Source organism: Lithobates pipiens, unplaced genomic scaffold (assembly GCF_037356315.1).
Source record: "Lithobates pipiens isolate NorthernLeopardFrog02 unplaced genomic scaffold, aLitPip1_a1.2 Scaffold_1, whole genome shotgun sequence".
NCBI classification, from domain to species: domain Eukaryota; kingdom Metazoa; phylum Chordata; class Amphibia; order Anura; family Ranidae; genus Lithobates; species Lithobates pipiens.
In genome coordinates this window covers 58938349-58959787 of record NW_027507685.1, presented here as the reverse complement: position 1 = coordinate 58959787, position 21439 = coordinate 58938349, and the positions used below count along the sequence as shown (strand labels likewise).

The 21439-nt window shown below is 43.1% G+C and overlaps 1 protein-coding gene across 2 annotated transcripts in view; it reads left to right on the top strand.

The window, feature by feature from the left end:
* The window catches only part of LOC143924586 (5-hydroxytryptamine receptor 2A-like), a 999965-nt gene that overhangs the window by 951345 nt on the left and 27181 nt on the right, over nucleotides 1-21439 (top strand). The gene's annotated exons all lie outside the window — the stretch shown is intronic.

Sequence of the window (21439 nt, the reverse complement as noted above, 5' to 3'; positions counted from 1 at the left end):
GAATGCTGCCAGGGCATGCATCCCCAGAATGTGCCCCATTGATTTCAATGGGCAGGAGCGGTGGAGGAGCGGTGTATACACCACTCCATCACCGCTCCAAAGATGCTGCTAGCAGGACTTTTTTGACCATCCTACCAGCACACCAATCTAGTGTGAAAACCCTCGGGGCTTTCACATTGGAGAGACAGTAGGTAGGTGCTATTTTTAGCGCTGTAGCTCCTGCAAAGCGCCACCAGTGTGAAAGCGGTCTTAGAGAGCTCACTACAGTCTGATGAGACTGCTCACAACAGATAAGGCTACCCTCCAGGGGTCACCCAGCAGGTTACCAGAACAAAACCTGCACAGATGGAAGAGGCATCAGACGAAATGATAAGAGTCCAAATTAATTTATTGGTTTGCACTAAAAAACACATTCAGTGGTCATAAAACAGATGCTACTAGCCAGTTATGTAGACCAATACATTGATTTTGACACTTTTATCGTTTGTTTTGGTGATTGACAGTCACAGCTCTGTTCCTGTGTGTGTGTGAAGGGACGTGTGCCCCTTCCCTCCTATCAGCTCCCAGTGCTCTTGTACAGAGTATAACTGCAGTTCCAACTGCTTTTTGATTCTGTGAAAAATCCTGGTTGTCTCTGAGTTTTACAGGGATCTACAGGGCACGTGTCTGCAAATGAATAGGTACTACTTATGTAGGAGGATTTTTTTCATTTCTGTGTATCATCTGAGGCTAGTTGCTTCACTTGATATAGGTAAGGGTTTACAACCACTTTAAAGCACTCATCTGGTTGCAAGACAGTCATTGTTGTCCACTTTATGCATAGATCATGACCATGGTCCTGAATGATTCCATTATTGGATTATTCCACTAATATTCAAATCTTAATGAATGGCCTTGTTGTGTGCTTAGCATTCCATAATATTTTTTTCAATCAAGAATGTATCTATTCTAATATAAAATTCTAACTGTATCTAAAATGGTTCTTACATTTGCATTTTAAAGTAAAAATGTTATTGATGTGCTATAACATCATACTTGAAATGTAATCATGGATATTATGGATATTCAATTATTCATTCTTTATTCTACCAAATTTCTGTTAATAAAATCATGTGCCATGAGCACTCTCTTTTTATACATTTTTGTATAGCAATCTCCTTGGGACTGATGGTAAGATTAAAATGAGTTACGTTTTAACTTCCAAAAGTATATCTCACAACAATTTTTCAGTAGCACTGGCTGCTCCATTCAAAAGCTGCTGAAAATATTCTGTGTTCGTATGAAAAGGAAATTCCCAGTTACGTTTTACCTTCCTGCGTATTAACCTACAGTGGCCTACAGAGTCATACCATAACCTGTAGCACCACCTGCTGCTGAAACCTGATATCACTGTTGCATCAGTCAGATATAAAAATGTTCTTTAAAACTGATCTCAAGCTTTTAGTGGTCTAAATAGTTTGAAGTAAGCTGGTCCACATGAGCTATTACCTTTACTAACACATGTGCCCACCTTGAGAACTGTACATAGCCTCAGCTACATGCAGTATACAGCGCCATGCTTCTGCAGCAGGCCTGGGAACTCCCTGCTCCTGGAACAAAATCACTTGGACTGAGCAATGCACAGCCATTCACAAGGAGCTTTGTTTGTTATGAATGAGTGCAAAGCTTTTTCTGATTGGCTGAGGCATAGATTGTAACATCATCCGCTCTCCTCTCTGCCTCCTTCACAGAATATAAAACTCTCCGTAAAAGGCTAAGCAGCGCTTAGCTTGACTCAATTTTGTTCCAGGAGCAGGACAGGAAGTTCCTGGCCTGCTGCAGGAACACAGCAGTGTATACTGTATGTAGCTGAGGCTCCATACAGTTCATACAGCATTCAAAGTGTCTGCATGTGTTAGTGAAGATAATGGTTAATCTGAACCAGCTTGGTCCAAACAAACTAAACTTTACTAAAAGGGGGAGATCACCTTTAAAGTGACAATAACCTCAAAACTTTTTATATCACTTGTTCAAAAATATCAAGTACCATGGCTCCATTTCTTTATTTATTTATTTTTTTTGTTTGTTTAACCACTTCCCGACCGGCACACGCTGATGTACGTCAGCGTAATGGCACAGGCAGGCATATTGGCATACAGGTACGTCCAATTTTAAATGCCGCCCTGCCATTGCTCGCGTGCCGCTGCCGGCACGCTTGTGTGCCGGTCGGGACCCCCGTGAGTCCGGTCGCGGGTCCCGCGGACTCGATCACAGCGGGCATACCCGCGATCGTCTCACGGGACGGCTGAACTGGGAGATGCCGTTGTAAACAGCATCTCCCCGTTCTGCCTAGCAACAAGTGACGCTGATCTCTGCTCCATGTGATTGGAGCAGAGATCAGTGTTCACTAAAAGAAAGCCCAGCCCCCAACAGTTAGTAACACACCCCTAGGAACACTTAACCCTTACACTGCTACCCACTGGTTAACCCCTTCACTGCCAGTGTCATTTGCACAGGAATCACTGCATTTGTATAGCAGTGATTGCTGTATAAATGACAATGGTCCCAAAAATGTGTCAAAAATGTCAGATGTGTCCGCCATAATGTCGCAGTCACAATAAAAATCTCTGATCGCCGCCATTACTAGTTAAAAAAAAATAAAAATGTCATAAAACTATCCCATATTTTGTAGATGCTATAACTTTTGCGCAAACCAATCAATAATCGCTTATTGCGTTTTTTTTTAACCAAAAATATGTAGAAGAATACGTATCGGCTTAAACTGAGGAAGAAATTTTTATATATATTTTTATTGGGGGATATTTATTATAACAAAAAGTAAAAAATATTGTGTTTTTTTCAAAATTGTCGCTCTATTTTTGTTTATAGCGCAAAAAATAAAAACCGCAGGGGTGATCAAATACCACCAAAAGAAAGCTCTATTTGTGGGAAAAAAGGACGTCAATTTTGTTTGGGAGCCACGTCGCATGACCGCGCAATTGTCAGTTAAAGCGATGCAGTGCCGAATCGCAAAAAGTGGTCTGGTCTTTGGCCAGCAAAATGGTCCGGGGCTGAATTGGTTAAAAAGGCTCTTACTGTTGTTTTTCAGGCTTCCTTTTTGTCCTGTGCAGGCTCCACTGATGCATCTCGCAGCTATTGTTATAGAGCGAGTAGTGCCATCACTTTTGGTCACATGCTCCAATCTATGTGTACTACAATTCTCATAAAGCTGAATATATCTGCATGTAGATGTGTAGTCCATCTCAGGGAGAGGCAGGAGAGACTGGCTACATTCACATACACAAGGGGGGCATGGAGAACAAACACAGCTACCCTAGAACAGGAAGTCTGAGATTAGCAGAAAAAAGCTTGAGTTTGAGAGATGAAACAAAGGAACAGACACATACCATAGAGTAGAGGTACATTCTAGTTATATTTAAACATATTAAAATCATTTTATTTATTTTTTTAAATGTAAGTTTAGTGTCTCTTGAAGTGCAGTATATTGCATGCAGGCATAATAGTAAAACAAAAAAAGTAGAAACATGTAACGAAAGAAAGGTCCAGCTGTCACTGAAGATCCCCTTTCATCCAGTTTGTGGTATAGATAGCAGAAGTTAGTCTATTCGGGCTTTCCAGAAGATACCTTAGCATTTAGATCCTTTTAGCTAGCACAGAAACCTTAATGCAGGGGTGTCAAGCTCTATTTCATTGTGGGCCACATCAGCATTATGGTCGCTCTCAAAGGGCCGGTTGTTTCTATAGGACTAGATGTCCAGAGCGCCACCCCCCCCCTTTACATTAGATGCCACGTGCCCCCCCCACCATCAGAAATAAAGGGTCCCCACCCCTCCCCCACCATCAGAAATAAACCATCAGAAATGAAGGGTCCCCCACCCCTCCCTACATCACAGTGGGGCTAGGAAGCGAAGCAGAAAATGCAAGGTCTGGAGGAGGACCAGAGGAGAGCTGAAGTCTTCTGAATGCTGAGACCAGGGGAGGTCAAGACGAGCGGATGCAGCTGCACAAAAAGTCACAGGATCTAAAGAAGGAGTTCTGTCCTCCTTTCTGCTGCCGACTGCTGAGGCAGGGGGTGGTGGAGAGGAGTGGAGTTCTGTAGCTGCCGGAGAGGTATAAAGGCCACACGAAATGAGCTGGATTCGGCCCACGGGCCTTGTGTTTGACATATGTGCCTTAATGCAATCACCAGGAAATGTGTAAATGTTTATTTTCAAAGAAAAGGACAGGAGGTGTGAAAGTTGTGGAAACGCCTTGTTCTAGTTACTTAATCCCATAATCTGCATAGTCCCTAGGTCCAGTTTGAGTATGATGGACCTTTTGGAGAGTATGGCATCCCCTTTACTACATAATGGGGCCAGGGAAAGTTTCCTTGTGAGCTATTTTTTTTTTTTTCTTTATGGGGTGCGCTTTAGATTGTGGAAATGCTTTACTACTGAAGGTAGTGACTGCAAAATCATCAATAACCACTTGCTGACCGGGCCTTTTCTGGAACTTTTTGTTTACAAGTCACAAATCAGTATTCTGTTGCTAGAAAATTATGTAGAATATTATATATTTTTTTAGCAGAGACCCTACAGAATAATATGGTGATCGTTGCAATATTTTATGTCACACTGTATTTGTGCAGCAGTCTTTCAAACACAATTATTTTGAAAAAAATAAACTTTAATGATTTTAAAAATAAACCACTAAAGTTATTCCAATTTTTTTCTTATAATCTGAAAGATGATGTTACGCCAAGTAAATAGGTACCTAACATGTCATGCTTTAAAACTAAGCTACTAAAAAACCCTCCAGGCAACCTTTTAAAAATGTTTTACAGATTACCTGTTTACAGTTACAGAGGAGGTATTGCACTAGAATTATTGTTCTCTCTCTAAAGATCGTGGTGATACCTCACATGTGTAGTTTACATATGGGGGCACGACTACTGTATGTGTTTGCTTCTGCACATGAGCACGAAGGGACGGGGCGATATAATTTTTTTTTTCTTATATATTTTACTTTTTATTTTTTAGTTTTACACTGTCCCTTTATTTTTTATTTATTTTTTTATCCGTTTTATTCCTATTACACGGAATGTAAAAATCCATTGTAATAGAAATAAGCATGACAGGTCCTTTTTATTGAGAGATTTGGGATCAAAAAGACCCCAGATCTCTCATGTACCTTTTCTTTATTGAGATACTTAATTGTGGTACAACAATTGTAACATAGAGGTTGAAAACAATACAAGGAGAATGACAATATCATGTCTGACCCAAAATAGTAAGGGTCTAGTATGCAGGGTAATATTTTCTTTAAAGGGAGAGGTAGTAGGGATAGGTGAGGGGAAAGAAAAATATATCAGGAAAGTGGTGAGGGAAGGAATTGAGAAAGCATGTAGATGTTTTAGCAATATCAGCTTATACTCTACAATGAACAGTAAGCAGTGGTCTTTCCTGGATGCGGTGGGCGATTAGGCATATAGATGATCCTCTATAGGGAGGGTCATCAGACAAAAAAAAAGTGGCAATGCAAGTGGTTAATAACATATTGCAGCTCGGGGGTCTGACAGCCAATGTTGCCAGCGATCATAGAATGTATTCACTTTCATCTGTGATTTGGCAAATAGAAGTTTCATAGATAGATTATCATTTAGGATAGCAGTAGTATAGTTCAGAGTGTGTGCACTGGTCTGTTTACAGAACCTAGCAATGGAAAGGCGAGCAGAAATTAGGATATTTGTGATAATAGGGTGAAATTTTGGATGCCAGTTTGAGAGTCCTAGTCCAAAGAGAGCCATCTGAGAAGTTAATGTGATAGATACTTTAGTTACATCTTTAATGCAGTTGGAGACATCCGTCCAGAATATAGTAATGGGCTGGCATTCTTACCAAATGTGAAAGATATGTCCATCCGTATCACATTTCGTCAAGTATTTCCTGGAATGGGATGTGAACATTCAGTCTAATTTCACCGGGGTATAGTACCAACAGTAGAGGATTTTTAATAGGGTCTCCCAATGAGATATGTTTCTGGAATATATGCTGGGGGTGCTTATTGCTTGATACCAGAGGGAAGGAGAACATTCACATTGTTGGGTGGATTCCCACAAACATATAGATTTTCCTTCCTGTTTAGGTTTCATAAGCAGTCTATAGAGGTATGTGATACCACGTATTTTGTTGTTGGTTAGGTTGAAGAAAGATAAGATGTCCTTGTTCAGAGTTTTGAGTGAAGTCAAGGTAGTTGCAAGGATGTGGCGGATTCTTAGTTAAATGTAGAAATCCTTATTGGGGAGGGCAAAGCGCTTTTAAGTTGTTGGAAGGACATAAGCTGACAGTTCTGGAACAAGTCCCCTATTTTTTTGAAGACCTAGTGAGGCCCATCTGTGCAGAGTTAAGTCCAGTGAGAGGAGAGACAAGGTATATAATGGTAGCTGATGAAGTGCTTGAGTATGTAGCCCCAAAGAGGTTTGGATGATTGATTTCCATGTGGATAGTGTAGCGTTAACATTTGGTAAGAAGGAGAGCGGGGGATAGTATCCTTTCCATGTGGCTGCCAGGATTGATGAAGGGCTATGAGTCAGGGCTAAAGCTTCAATTTGAGCACAAAGCTGTGCAGAGGTAGAGTTCCACAGTTTTTTGGCCTGGTTGAGTATTGTTGCTTTGTAGTAGGATCTGAGGTCTGGTACTCCAGGTCCAGCATACATTTTGGGGAATTGTAGTAGGGAGGATTTAATGCGGGGCTTATGTGCTGCCCAGATGAAATGGTTCAGGATACTTTGTGATTTGGCTATATCAGATTGAAGTATAGGTAATGGAAGTGTCCTGAAGAGATACAGAATGTAGGGTAGTAGAAACATCTTGGCTAGGGCTATGCATCCTGCCCAAGAGGTACAGATCTTGAGTAGTGTTTTGGATACATCCTGAAGTTTCTGGATCAGGATAGAGTGATTAGTGCGTAGAAGTACAGTTGAAGGGGATGTTAATTGTATACCCAAATATGGCATGGATGAGTTGGGAGCCCAGGAAAAGGAAGAGACTGTGGTGATAGCCACCTTGGTTCAGTTTATACATGGAGATCTGACTAAACTGGTGTAGGAGATCACAGAGAGGGGGTAGAAATTTCAGGGGGTCTATAAGCCAGATGATTATGTAATCGGCATATAGGCCGATCGTATGTGAGTGTTGGCCAATTGCTAATCCAGAAATGTGGGGGTGTGATCATATGGCGTGAGTTAAGGGGTCAATGATAAGTGCAAATATGAGGGGCGATAGGGGACACCCCTGCCTAGTCCTGTTAGTAATAGGGAAAGGGGTGGAAAGCATGCCAGAGGTCAATACCTTCGCTCTTGGTGTATAATAGAGGCGTGAGGTCAAAGGGGCCCTGTATACCAAATTTCTGTAGGACCAAATCCAAATACAGCCAGTTAACTCAACCAAACGCCTTTTCTGCATCTAAAGAGATCAGCAGAGAAGGCGTCTGGTGATGCTCTGCCCAATGTATGAAGTCTATGAGCCTATGTGTGGCATCTGAGGCTTGTCTACAGGGAATAAATCCTATCTGATCTTGGTGAATGAGGGTGGGCATGTAATTAGCAAGACATGTGGCTAATAATTTGGTGTAAATTTTGAGGTCGGCATTTAGAAGTGAAATGGCCCGATAATTATTTGGATCTTGGAAGGGTTTACCAGGTTTATGTGTAGTAGTTATCACCGCTTCAAGGGATTCTGATGGTATTTCTCAGGTTGTTAGAAATCTGTTAAAGGCTATTACATAAATGGGGTACTAATTGGTCTGGGAAGGATTCATTAATAAAGCCATCTGGTCCTGGTGCTTTATGAAGGGGGAGATCTCTAATGGCTTTGGAGAATTCTTGATGCGAGAATGGTTGGGAAAGGCATTTGAGCTGTGTCATGGTAATGGTAGGGAGTTGGAGAGAGGTTAAGAAATCTTTTATTTGTTGGGAGGTAGAATTGATCTCGGATGTGGACTGTGACAGGTTGTATAGCCTAGAATAGAAAGAGCTGAAGCAATCTATGGCTTGCGTGACCCTACATTTGTATTGCGCTAGAAGTTTACCTGGTTTATTACTGTCAGAAACCATGAATCAGACCGAGACAATTAAATCACACTTGTTTATTAAATAAAAATAAAAAGGTAAATAGAAAACACGTAGTCAAAGCATAGCCAGAGTCCAGTAACCGGATAGAGTAGTTAGCCAAGCCAGAGTTCCATAACCAGATTGGGTAATCAGCCAGGCCAGAAGTCAGGGATAAAAGTAGAGCAACAGCAAGCAGGATAAGGAGCCAGAAGGGATGTCAGCAAGCCAATCATTAAACAGAACCGCAGGATGTGGTTTCTTGTGAAGTGACCAAGGCGAAGGCAGAGGTGAAGTGAGCTGGACAGCTTTAAGTAGGCAGGTCAGACGAGCATGATCAGGAACAGCTGGTAACTGTGGAGAGAGATGAGAGCTGACAATTAGCTGACAGCTGAGCAGCCAGCCCAGAGAAGGAAGGGCTAAGTGAGCCCTGACAATTACCAAGAGTACCAAGAAAGGCGAAGGCGCCTAAGGTAGAAATCATAGCCTTTTTGAAAATAGGAGCTTAATTCGTTCCATACTTTCCCAATTTCATCCGTGATGCATTGTGTAGGGTTTTGTTTGTTTAGGGATTCACAAGTGTTTTGATACGGTCAAGAAGAGAATTAACCGTCATAGTTTTTCTTTTCTTTTCCTGGGCACCCAACTTTAGAAATATTACTCTTAGTACTGATTTTTGGGCATTCCAAGGGATTGCAGGGTTGTAAATGCACCCTGTGTTGGAGTTGAAGAAGGCAGAAATCTTGGATTGTACCTGTTACTGAGTCTCCTTGGCACTGAGTAATGATTTATTCAAGTGCCATGGAGTGTGTCTAGGTGTTGTGGGGGTGATAGACATAGTGATGGATAGTGGGGCATGGTCTGACCAAGTAATTCCAATCCTAGACCGATAATTTTTTGTAATAGTGCTTTGGAGGTCAGGAACAAGTCTATCCTGGAGTATGATTTTTGGGTATTTGAAAAGAATGAGTAGTCCCTCTCAGTACCATGTTGACATCTCCAAGGGTTGACAAGGCCGTGGATTTTCTACGTTTGATATTGGAGAAGTCCATCTGGGGGTCTCTGACTTCATTAAAGTCTCCATTTATTATAATTTGATCTCTAGGGTACTGTTGGATTTTTTTAATTATAGATTTGTCAAAAGACTTTTGGTGGACATTTGGAGCGTATATGTTTACAATAATAAGGGGTTGATTATTGAAGGAGGCAGATAAGATTAGGTATCTTCCAGAGGAGTCTTGTTCCAGATGATTGAGGGTAAATGCTATGGAGGATCGAATTGCTATCATGACTCCTCTTTTTTTTTTATCAGCATGTGTGTGGAAGCAATTTGTGGGAACATTGGGGAGACTTATCCTATGAGAAATGCGTCTCCTAAACGCAGCCTATATCTGCTTTTTGTGATATAGCCTCTCGACATAATAGTGAGCCCTTAAAGAGGTTATTAAGGCCCTTCGCATTCAAGGAGGTAATCGCCAGTGACATTGTGGGAGACTAGACGCGTACGTCTTGTTGGTACTGAGGAGAACTGTCTCTGTCTGAAGCAAGGATTATAGGAAGATAGGAATGAGGTCAAAGGAAGATTACTGTGGATATTCAAGCAGTAGCACTACCAAGTAGGGATGGGTGAACGGTTCGGCCAGAGCATAAATTCTGCAAACATCGAACAATATGCGGTGTTCGGGGCAAATTCGAAAGTCGTCGGAACACCCTTAAAGTCTATGGGACACGGACATGAATAATCAAAAGTCCTAATTTTTTTTTTTCTTTTTTAACTTTATATCTTTATTAATTTCTTTTTCAATTCAAACAACACATACAGCCTTCCAATAGAAGACAAATAAGGACACAATACCAGTTTTACATATCCCTATCCCATCCTTCCCTTTCCTACATTCATCATCTTCCCCACTCATACACACCTACTTCTCATACTTCCTTCTTACTAAAAAATATTTATCATTTTTACACACCATTCCTTCCATATCCTGTCAAATTTTTTAATACCACCTTGTCTCGTGTATGCTACTCTTTCTTTAAGAATAACCCTGTTCATATTTTGCACCCACTCACCGCTCGTAGGAGGTATTGCCATTTCTGGGCTAGTTTTCTAGCTTGAAAAAGACACCTTCATTTTGCTAAATTTCTATCCTTAGGGTCACTACTCCCACTGATCCATCCCAGTACACATCCCACCGGTTCCATTTCTACTACCGTCTCAAAGACTCTACTGACTATCATCACCACCTCCCTCCAATACCGATGTAACTTAGGACATCTCCAGAACATGTGGATCATGTCTCCTTCTGTCCTTCCACACCTAGGACATGCTGCATCGCTCCTTCTACCAAACTGAGCCAGCCTCTTAGGGGTGTAATACGCTCTGTACAATCAAAGTAAATGTGAGAACTTTTGAGACGGAGAAATGGACACCCAGGGTGCCAGCTCGAGAATCCTCTCCCATTGGTCTTCCGAGATGTTGCCCACATCAGTCTCCCATTTTTTCCTATTTATTTTGCCCTGTTTTCTTTCCTGGGATTTCTTACACAGCTCTGCATACACTTTAGATATTAATCCTTTCCCCGATTTTGCTCGCAGTATGTCCTGGATTACAGGTATCTCGCTCCATACTATTGCTGCCCCCTCAAACTGCTTTTCCAGAGCGTGCCTGATCTGCAAATATCTAAAAAAGGACTTTTTCGGGATTAAAAACGGATTCCTTAACTCTTGGAATTGTTTCATTCTACCATTCTGGTAAATCTGGTGAACAAAGTTTATACCCCTTCTTTCCCATTCCCTTACTTGTCCTATTTTTAAAACCTCATCCAACTTGTTGTTTGCCCATAGGGGGGAATATTCTGTAAATCCCCTATAACCCAATATTCTTTTGGTTATCTCCCACACCTTTGTCATTAATCCTAAAGTAGGGACATCTCGTATAACAACCCCTGCCTCTATTGCCACTACCAATGGTCTTCCGAGTAGTTGTTCGAGGGGAGTTCCCTTTTTACATCCCCCCCCCCTCTACATCCTCTCCTACCAAATGCTGTAGCTGAGCTGCTATAAAGTAATTGAACGGGTGTGGGAGCGCAACTCCCCCCCCCCCCCCGTTACTTGGAAGTTGCAGAGTCTTTAACCCAATACGTGCTCGTCCCCCCTTCCACATCAGTTCTCTAAATATGGAGTCCATCCTGTAGAACCAGTCCTTGTGTATCCATACTGGGGAATTGTGTAAAACATACAGGAGTTGCGGCAGAAATATCATTTTAATAAGGTTACATCGACCCGCTGCCGATAGTGGTAATTTCTTCCATATATTAACTTTTTGTTTAAATTTGGATAACAGTGGGGCCAGGTTATTTACCTCATATTGTTTAAGATCTTTAGTAATGCAGATACCCAGATATTTCATCTTACTCACTATCTGGATATGTGCAGCTTCACACGGTAGGGGGCTATCCAATGGGTCTATAGGCAATATGCAGGATTTATCCCAATTTATTTTTAGGCCCGCAAGATGTCCAAAATTAGTAATTCTGTACATCACTTCCCCTATTGAGTGCTGAACATCTCCAAGAAACAAAAGGAGATCATCTGCAAATAATACTACTTTTTCTTCTTCCTCCCCTCTCCTAAAGCCTTTTATCCTCATATTTGATCTCAGGGATATAGCCAAGGGCTCGATCGCCATAGCAAACAAGAGGGGAGACAGGGGGCACCATTATTTATTCTAATCCTTGCTTCCGGGGATCTATATAGCATTTTAACCCATTTTATAAATACCGGGCCCATCTTATATTCCCTCAAGACTCTCCACAGATAGCTCCACTCTAGTGAATCAAAAGCCTTAGCAGCTCCAGATACCATCTCCCTCCACTGGTATCTGGAGATTCAAAAAAACCCGTCTTATATTTATACTCGTGGATCTCCCAGGAATAAATCCTGATTGATCAGGATGAATAATTTTCCCTATCACTCCGTTCAGTCTATTTGCCAAGACTTTAGCTAGGATCTTTACATCCAGATTCAACAGGGAGATGGGTCTATATGATGAGGGGACAAGGGGGTCCTTGTTTTCCTTTGGCAGAACTATTATATTTGATTCTCTCATTGAGGGTGGGAGTTCTCCTACTTCTATCGCCCAGTTAAGGACTTTTAAAAGCTCCGGGATTAGCACCTCGCCAAAGTGGCGATAAACCTCCACCGGGAGGCCATCTGGTTCTGGAGCTTTCTGACCTGCCATTTCTTGTACTATACGCCGAATCTCTTCTACCGTTATAGGGCCGTCTAAAATATCCCCATCTTCTTTAGAGAGATGGGGGATTGCCAGTGGGCTAAAAAATGTGTCCATTTCCTCCCTCATCTCGGCCTGGTTAGATTGATATAGGTCTTCATAATACGCTCTAAATCTCTCTAAAATATCTGATTTATTTGTGGATATCCTACCTTCTACCATACTAATCCTTGATACCATGGACGGAGTTGAATTTGTTTTCACCAAGTACGCTAGCATCCGACCTACCCTTTCTCCTTCTCCAAATGCTAGTTGTTTCTGAAATAAAAAATTATTTTCAGCCTTCTCTAGCATTATATGGCAATATTCCTGCTGCGCTTTTAGCCATTGTCCCTGGTTATCTAGTTTTGAGTTTTTTATATACTGAATTTCTGAGTTTACCACTCTCCTTGAGGCATTCTCTTCCCTTTCCCCAAACTGTTTTTTAATTTTAGAAATCTGTTGTATTAACAGACCTCGAAGGTAGGCTTTTAATGCATCCCATACTATCCCCGTCGAGGCCGAACCTGTATTCAAATCTACGTATTCTTTAAGTAAGCTTAATACTTCCTTTGGTTCTCTCATAAGCTCCAACCATGTGGGACTGAATCTCCACCCTCTTTGCTGGTTTCTCTCCCCTATATCCAAGAGGCCCTTTATTGCTGAGTGATCCGATAAGCTTCTTGGCATATAGCTTATTTTATTTACTATTGCCACTGCCTCATCATTCCCCATGATCATGTCTATCCTTGACAAGGTTGAGTACGTGGCGGAAAAACACGAGAAGGCTCGGGCTTTTGGGTTCTGGAGTCTCCAGAGGTCCTTCAGACCCATTTCTCCCATGAACTGCGATAGGCAGTTCTCCCTTATGCCCCCTTGCTGAGTCCTCCCATTGGGGAATCTATCCAGTATTTTATCAATAACCATATTAAAATCCCCCATTAATATCAAAGGGACTTCCGGCTTGTCCAGCACAAACTCAACCAAGTCATATAGAATATCCATAGTGGATGGTGGTGGTATGTAAACATTGGCCAGAATCACAGTCTTTCCCTCTAGTTTACCATATAAAAAAATATACCTCCCTTGCTCATCAATCTTCACCTGGAAGCAATTGAATGAAACCCCCCTTTTGATAAAAAATACTAACCCCCCTGGAAAAGGAGGTATAACACGAATGATATTGAATATGATATTCCCCCCACCCCAGCTGTGTAGTAGTAGTTTTTGTAAAATGTGTCTCCTGGAGAAAAAGAAGCATTGCTCCATGAGACCTAGCCGGTAACTTTACTGCTGTCCGCTTCTTCGGATCTCCCATCCCTCTAACATTCCAGGAATATAGGGTAAGACTTCTCCCCCTTAACACTGTGCGTTCACTCATTGATAATTATAATACCAATACCTAAAAACTGATTTGTGTAACTCATCTTTGTTATTCCCTTCTGTGTGATAAACTTTTAACCATTGTTTCCTTATAAATAAATGTGCTTGTAACCCTTCTTTGTTATTCCATTTTATGTGATAAACTTTTACCCATTGTTTCGTTATAAATAATTGTGCTCTATATAGTGCTCTTCTCACTAAAATAAACTTCTTACACACTTCTCCCACCTGCCAACCACACCTTGGACACCATATTCTTCTTTCTCTCCAACCATACCCCTCCCCCTTCTCACACACTTCTCCCATTGCCTCTTTAGGCATCTCCTGGGGCCTCCTTCTGTGACCTTCACATACACACCTTGCCTGTAACTCACTCCACATCTTTTCCTTATACACTATTCCCTTGCTACACCCCCTCCCACTCCTCCCCTCCCCCCCAAAAATCTCCAAACAAAGAAGTTACCCCATACGACTGATGTAAGAGGGGAGCACCCCGCTAACCCCTCCAGCCAGAGGGGAAACATGCGTGAAGCTCTCCTCCCTCAGCTCCCCCTCCCCTCCCCCCTCCCCCCCATACTCCAAATATCGTCTCACAAAATATCTCCCTCCTCCCACCTCCACCACACCAAAGAAATATAACTAAAAAAAAAAAAAAAACGTATACAAAAAATAATACATTTGAACCCACATTCCTCTCCCCCCCCCTCCAAATCAGGGAGGGGGGGAGCAGAAAGCAGACCTAACCCGGGGGTCCACTACCACTAAAGTCTCTGGGGGTGGGACTCCAACCACTCCTCCACCCCTCCAGGATTGTCAAATATTATAGTCCCTTCAGGGGCGTTTATCCGTAACCTTGCTGGATATAATAACGCATAAGTCATGTTTATTTGGCGGAGTTTCCTTTTAACTTCCCCGAATTTAGCTCTCCTTCTTTGGAGGTCTGGAGAGAAGTCCGGAAAAATCGACACTCGAGAGCCATTATATACAATCTTACCCCTCTCCCTAGCTTTACGGGTGATAGTCTCTTTATCTTTAAAAAACAATAACTTGGCCAAAAATGGTCTTGGAGGAGCACCCATTTGTGGAGGTCTTAAGGGAACTCTGTGTGCCCTTTCAATGGTAAACAATGATGAAAAAATATCCTGGCCAAACGTATCCCTGAACCATTTCTCCAGGAAAGCTATAGGATCTGAACCTTTGCAAAGTTCTGGCAAACCTACTATCCGGATGTTTTTCCTCCTCATCCTATTCTCCATTTCATCTAATTTGTTATCCTGTTTGGTTAACCACTTTCAGACCGGACCATTTTGCTGGTAAATGACCAGAGGTCTTTTTACACTTTGGCACTGCGCTGCTTTAACTGGTAATTGCGCGGTCATGCAATGTTGTACCCAAACAAAATTTGCGTCCTTTTCTTCCCACAAATAGAGCTTTCTTTTGATGGTATTTGATTGCCTCTGCGATTTTTATTTTTTGCGATATAAACGTAAAAAGACCGCAAATTTTGAAAAAAAATGATATTTTCTACTTTTTGTTATTAGAAAAATCCAATAAACTCAATTTTAGTCATACATTTAGGCCAAAATGTATTCAGCCACATGTCTTTGGTAAAAAAAAAGTCAATAATTGTATATTTATTGGTTTGCGCAAAAGTTGTCACATCTACAAACTAAGGTACGTTTTCTGGAATTTACGCAGCTTTTAGTTTACGACTGCCTATCTCATTTCTTGAGGTGCTAAAATGGCAGGGCAGTACAAAACCCCCCCAAATGACCCCATTTTGGAAAGTAGACCCCCTAAGGAAATTGATAAGAGGCATGTTGAGCCCATTGAATATTTTATTTTTTTGCCTCAAGCGATTGAATAATGACAAAAAAAAAATTTTTTTTTTTTTTTACACAAAGTTGTCACTAAATGATATATTGCTCACACATGCTATGGGCGTATGTGAAATGACACCCCAAAATAAATTCTGCTGCTTCTCCTGAGTATGGGGATACCACATATGTGGGACTTTTTGGGAGCCTAGCCGCGTACGGGGCCCCGAAAACCAAGCACCGCCTTCAGGCTTTCTAAGGGCGTAAATTTTTGAGTTCACTTCTCACTACCTATTACAGTTTTGAAGGCCATAAAATGCCAAGATGGCACAAAACCCCCACAAATGACCCCATTTTAGAAAGTAGACACCCCAAGCTATTTGCTGAGAGGCATGTTGAGTTCATGGAATATTTTATATTTTTCCACAAGTTGCGGGAAAATTACAAACTTTTTATTTTTTATTTTTTTTTTAACAAAGTTGTCACTAAATGATATATTGCTCATGCATGCCATGGGCATATGTGAAATGACACCCCAAAATAAATTCTGCTGCTTCTCCTGAGTACGGGGATACCACATATGTGGGACTTTTTGGGAGCCTAGCCGCGTACGGGGCCCCGAAAACCAAGCACTGCCTTCAGGCTTTCTAAGGGCGTAATTTTTTGATTTCACTCCTCATTACCTATTACAGTTTTGAAGGCCATAAAATGCCAAGATGGCACAAAACCCCCACAAATGACCCCATTTTAGAAAGTAGACACCCCAAGCTATTTTCTGAGAGGCATGTTGAGTCCATGGAATATTTTATATTTTGCCACAAGTTGCGGGAAAATTACAAACTTTTTTTTTTTTTTTTTTTTTTTCACAAAGTTGTCACTAAATGATATATTGCTCACGCATGCCATGGGCATATGTGAAATGACACCCCAAAATAAATTCTGCTGCTTCTCCTGAGTATGGGGATACCACATATGTGGGACTTTTTGGGAGCCTAGCCGCGTACGGGGCCCCGAAAACCAAGCACCGCCTTCAGGCTTTCTAAGGGCGTTACAGTTTTGAAGGCCATAAAATGCCAAGATGGCACAAACCCCCCCCAAATGACCCCATTTTGGAAAGTAGACACCCCTAAATTTAGGGGTACACTAGTGAGACTAGGTAATAAATGGCGGGTGCCCTGAAACTATAAAAAAATAACTAACCAATCAGCGTCACCTGTAACAGTTATATGGTGATCACTGGTGAAAGGGTTAACTAGGGGGCAATTAGGGGGCTTTATGCGGTAGTATATGGGGGTCCCTGGCGCTATAAAAAGCTGCAGCGAACCTAAATACCTACCTGCCTAACTAGCGTCACCTGTGACACTAATACAGCGATCAGAAAAACGATCGCTTATTAGGCTGGGTTCACACTGGAGCGATGCGGGAACGCCACGAATGCGCGGCGGGTTCCCGCATCGCATGCCTCCCGGCGGCAGTTCACACTGCCCTATGCGAACTGCTGGGAGTGTCAGTGAAATGTTACTGACACCCCCAGATCAGTTCGCATATCGCAGTGCGATCTGCAAACTCGGATCGCATGGTGTGAACACCCATGCGATCTGATTCTGCTGCGGGCCAAAAAAAGGGTCCCGTGCGAATTTGCGGCGGGTGCGGCGGGTGCGGCGAATGGCTGAACTCGAATCGCACAGAGATCGGATGTGATTTGCACTGCAGTGCGGTGCGAATCACATCCGTTCTCATAAACCGCTGCAATGTGAACCCAGCCTTAGTGACACTGGCGACGGGGGGTGATCACGGGGTTAAACCTTTATTGGGGGGGTTAGGGGGGTACCTTAGAACTAAAGGGGGCTAACCCTAACTGCCCTAACAGTTATTAGTCACAAATGACACCCGCCGGGTGATCAGGGGGTTAAACCTTTATTAGGTAATAAATGGCGGGTGCCCTGAAACTATAAAAAAATAACTAACCAACCAGCGTCACCTGTAACAGTTATATGGTGATCACTGGTGAAAGGGTTAACTAGGGGGCAATCAGGGGGCTTTATGCGGTAGTATATGGGGGTCCCTGGCGCTATAAAAAGCTGCGGCGAACCTAAATACCTACCTGCCTAACTAGCGTCACCTGTGACACTAATACGGCGATCAGAAAAATGATCGCTTATTAGGCTGGGTTCACACTGGAGCGATGCGGAAACGCCGCGAATCCGCGGCGGGTTCCCGCATCGCATGCCTCCCGGCGGCAGTTCACACTGCCCTATGCGAACTGCTGGGAGTGTCAGTGAAATGTTACTGACACCCCCAGATCAGTTCGCATATCGCAGTGCGATCTGCAAACTCGGATCGCATGGTGTGAACACCCATGCGATCCGATTCTGCTGCGGGCCAAAAAAAGGGTCCCGTGCGAATTTGCGGCGGGTGCGGCGGGTGTGGCGGGTGCGGCGGGTGCGGCGAATGGCAGAACTCGAATCGCACAGAGATCGGATGTGATTTGCACTGCAGTGCGGTGCGAATCACATTCGTTCTCATAAACCGCTGCAATGTGAACCCAGCCTTAGTGACACTGGCGACGGGGGGTGATCACGGGGTTAAACCTTTATTGGGGGGGTTAGGGGGGTACATTAGAACTAAAGGGGGCTAACTCTAACTGCCCTAACAGTTATTACAGTCACAAATGACACCAATGCAAAAAAAAAAAAAAAAAAAATGACATTGGTGTCACTGTGACTGGGGGGCAGGGGTAATTGGGGGGGTGATCGGGGGGTAAAGGGGGGGTGTGAGTGTGCCTGGCATGTTCTACTGTGTGTGTGAGTGTTGGTGCAACTTACTGATCCGCTCTCCTCCGTGTCGGAACGAAAAATACCGACACGGAGGAGAGAATACATCACTTCCTCTCCTGTGTTTACATTACAGGAGAGGAAGTGATGTCACCGGGGATTTCTATTCGTCGGGAGCGATCGCGAGGGGGTGGCCATGAATGAATGGCCGTCCCCTCGTCCGGGATCGCTCCCGAACGAATACCGACCGCCGCAGGCACCGGGCGGGGGCCCGATCGGGCCCCCGACCCGCGGGAGGCAAGGGACGTACATGTATGTCCTTATGCCTGCCCGTGCCATTGTACCGACGTACATCGGCGTGCGGCGGTCGGCAACTGGTTAACTGTTCTTGCATTAACCTAAATTCCCGTATCAAAGGGGCCAAATCATCTTCAACCCGGCCCAACCGATCCTCTAGGGCTGTGGTCCTTTCCTGGATCCCTTGGATATCCTGTCTGGCGTACGATAGTTCCTCCTGGATGGAGATAAGTTGGGTGCTCATTCCTCCCAGGGAATACAAAGATTGACTGCCATCAGAACCTCTTTTAATGTTGGCTCAGGTTCTGATTCAAGTCTTCCCTGCAGACCCTCCTCTAGTGGCCCAGTTGCCCCCTCTAGACTCACATCTTTGACCTGGCCCTGGGAATTTACTCCTTCATCGTTTTCCTCCACAGCCATTGGGGGGAGGCTTGGCCCGTGGCTTTTCCTAGTGCCTTTAGCACCTGATAGCCTATTAGCTTGGGATTGCTGTCCTTGTTGCGGACCCCTTGGGGGGGTCTGACTAAGCCCCTGACCCGGATTATGGGTATACTTTTCTAGTTTTGCGGCTGCAGCTGCTTGACTTGCTTTAGTTGCACGATGCGATGGCATAATAGCTTTACTTTGCTCCAAAATAATATCCCCAAAGTATATATGTATATTTGGTTTCTCTCTCACCAACTGGCGGGACAAAGAGGAGGGGCGAAGGATGGAAGAACACACACGGCGTAAATTGCACTTTATAAGGCGCGTTCTGGGCTATACCAAGACCTCAATAGCCCCCAAGGGATCCAAATAACTCCAGCTCCAACAAATCTGTCTAAATATGTAAACAGACACTTTAGAACAGGTTACAAACCCTTCAAAGAGAGAAATTTCCAGTTCTCAATACTCTTATAAGCAAAGAGTTCTTAGGTTTCAGGGTTAAAGCAGTGAAAAAACATCAAGCAGGTAGATTTATACGGTGAGAGTTAATAGCAGGCTCTCTCGTCAGGGGGCGGGAGAGAGGGAGGGCCGAAGGATGGAAGAGCACACACAGCGTAATTTGCACTCTATAAGGTACACTCTGAACTATACCAAGACCTTTATAATTCCCAATGGATCCAAATACCTCTTGCTCCAACCGATATGTTTAAGTATGTAAGCAGGCACTTTAAATCAGGTTAAAATCTCTTCCAAGAATTTTTTTTTTTTTTTTACAATATTCTATATTCTTATAAGCAGAGAGTTCTTAGGTTTCAGGGTTAAGGCAGTGAAGAAACATCAAGCAGATAAATATATACGGTGGGAGTTAATAGAGCTTATCCATCTTCCTTCTCCTGTATATAATATCTTAGTCACAGTTCACATAGATGATTCACACTCACCACCCTGCTTGGCAGTACACTCTCACCAGTTCCTTAGGCTTGTCTGTGTGTTTCTCCCATTATGCCTCTCCACTGCTACACGTGCTAGAAGTTTACTCTCCACCTCCCCTCGCTGATTTCAATCTTCCAGAGCCCAATCCAGGATTTCAATGACAGTCAGAGAGGGAGCCGTCCCCTTCACTATACCGCCCATCTCCGTGGGAACTCCTACAGGTTGAAATCACTACTGCATCGCGTGGTAGTAGGCGGAGGGGGATGTCCGGTCGTTCGATCGGCTAAACGCCGTTTTCCCCGGCCATCATCTGTCCTGATAGAGGCAAGAGGATCGGCGGGTCAACGGGGAAAGACGCCGCTCATTGCGGTATGCTACTAGCATGGGGGAGAGAGCGAGGTGAGGCTCCGACTCACTCACACACGCACAGCCTCCTCCTTCTCCAGCCGGTCATGCCCCCTCAAAAGTCCTAATTTTAAAGACTTATATGCAAGTTATTGTCATAAAAAGTGTTTGGGGACCCGGCCCTGCCCCAGGGGACATATATCAATGCAAAAAAAATGTTTTAAAAACATCAGTTTTTTCAGGAACAGTGATTTTAATAATGCTTAAAGTGAAACAAATAAAGTGAAATATTCCTTTAAATGTCATACCTGGTGGGTGTCTATAGTATGCTTTAACCGATTCAGCCCCGGAAGATTTTACTCCCTTCCTGACCAGAGCACTTTTTGCGATTCAGCACTGCGTCACTTTAACTGACAATTGCGCGGTCCTGCAACGTGGCTCCCAAACAAAATTGACGTCCTTTTTTCCCCACAAATAGAGCTTTCTTTTGGTGGTAATTGATCACCCCTGCGGTTTTTATTTTTTGCACTATAAACAAAAATAGAGCGTCAATTTTGAAAAAAACACATTATTTTTTACATTTTGCTATAATAAATATTCCCCAAAAATATAAACATTTTTTTCTTCAGTTTAGGCCGATACATATTCTTCTACATATTTTTTTGTAAAAAAAATTGCAATAAGCGTTTATTGATTGGTTTGCGCAAAAGTTATAGCGTTTACAAAATATCATTTTTTTGGCATTTTTATTAATATTTTTTTTTTTTTTTACTAGGAATGGCGGCGATCTGCAATTTTTATCATGACTACGACATTGTGGCAGACACGTTGAAAATTGTTTACACATTTTTGGGACCATTGTCATTTATATAGCATCAGTGCTATACAAATGCACTGATTCCTGTGTAAATTACACTGGCAGTGAAGGGGTTAACCACTAGGGGGCAGGGTTAATTGTGTCCTGGGGCATGTTTCTAACTGTGGGGGGTGTGGCTACATGTGACAAGTCACTGATCTCTGCTCCCTTTCACAGGGGAAGCCATTGGGAAGTCCCTGTGTGTCAGAGGGGGGTTGAGGTCAACCTGGGTATGTCACTGTGTGACCC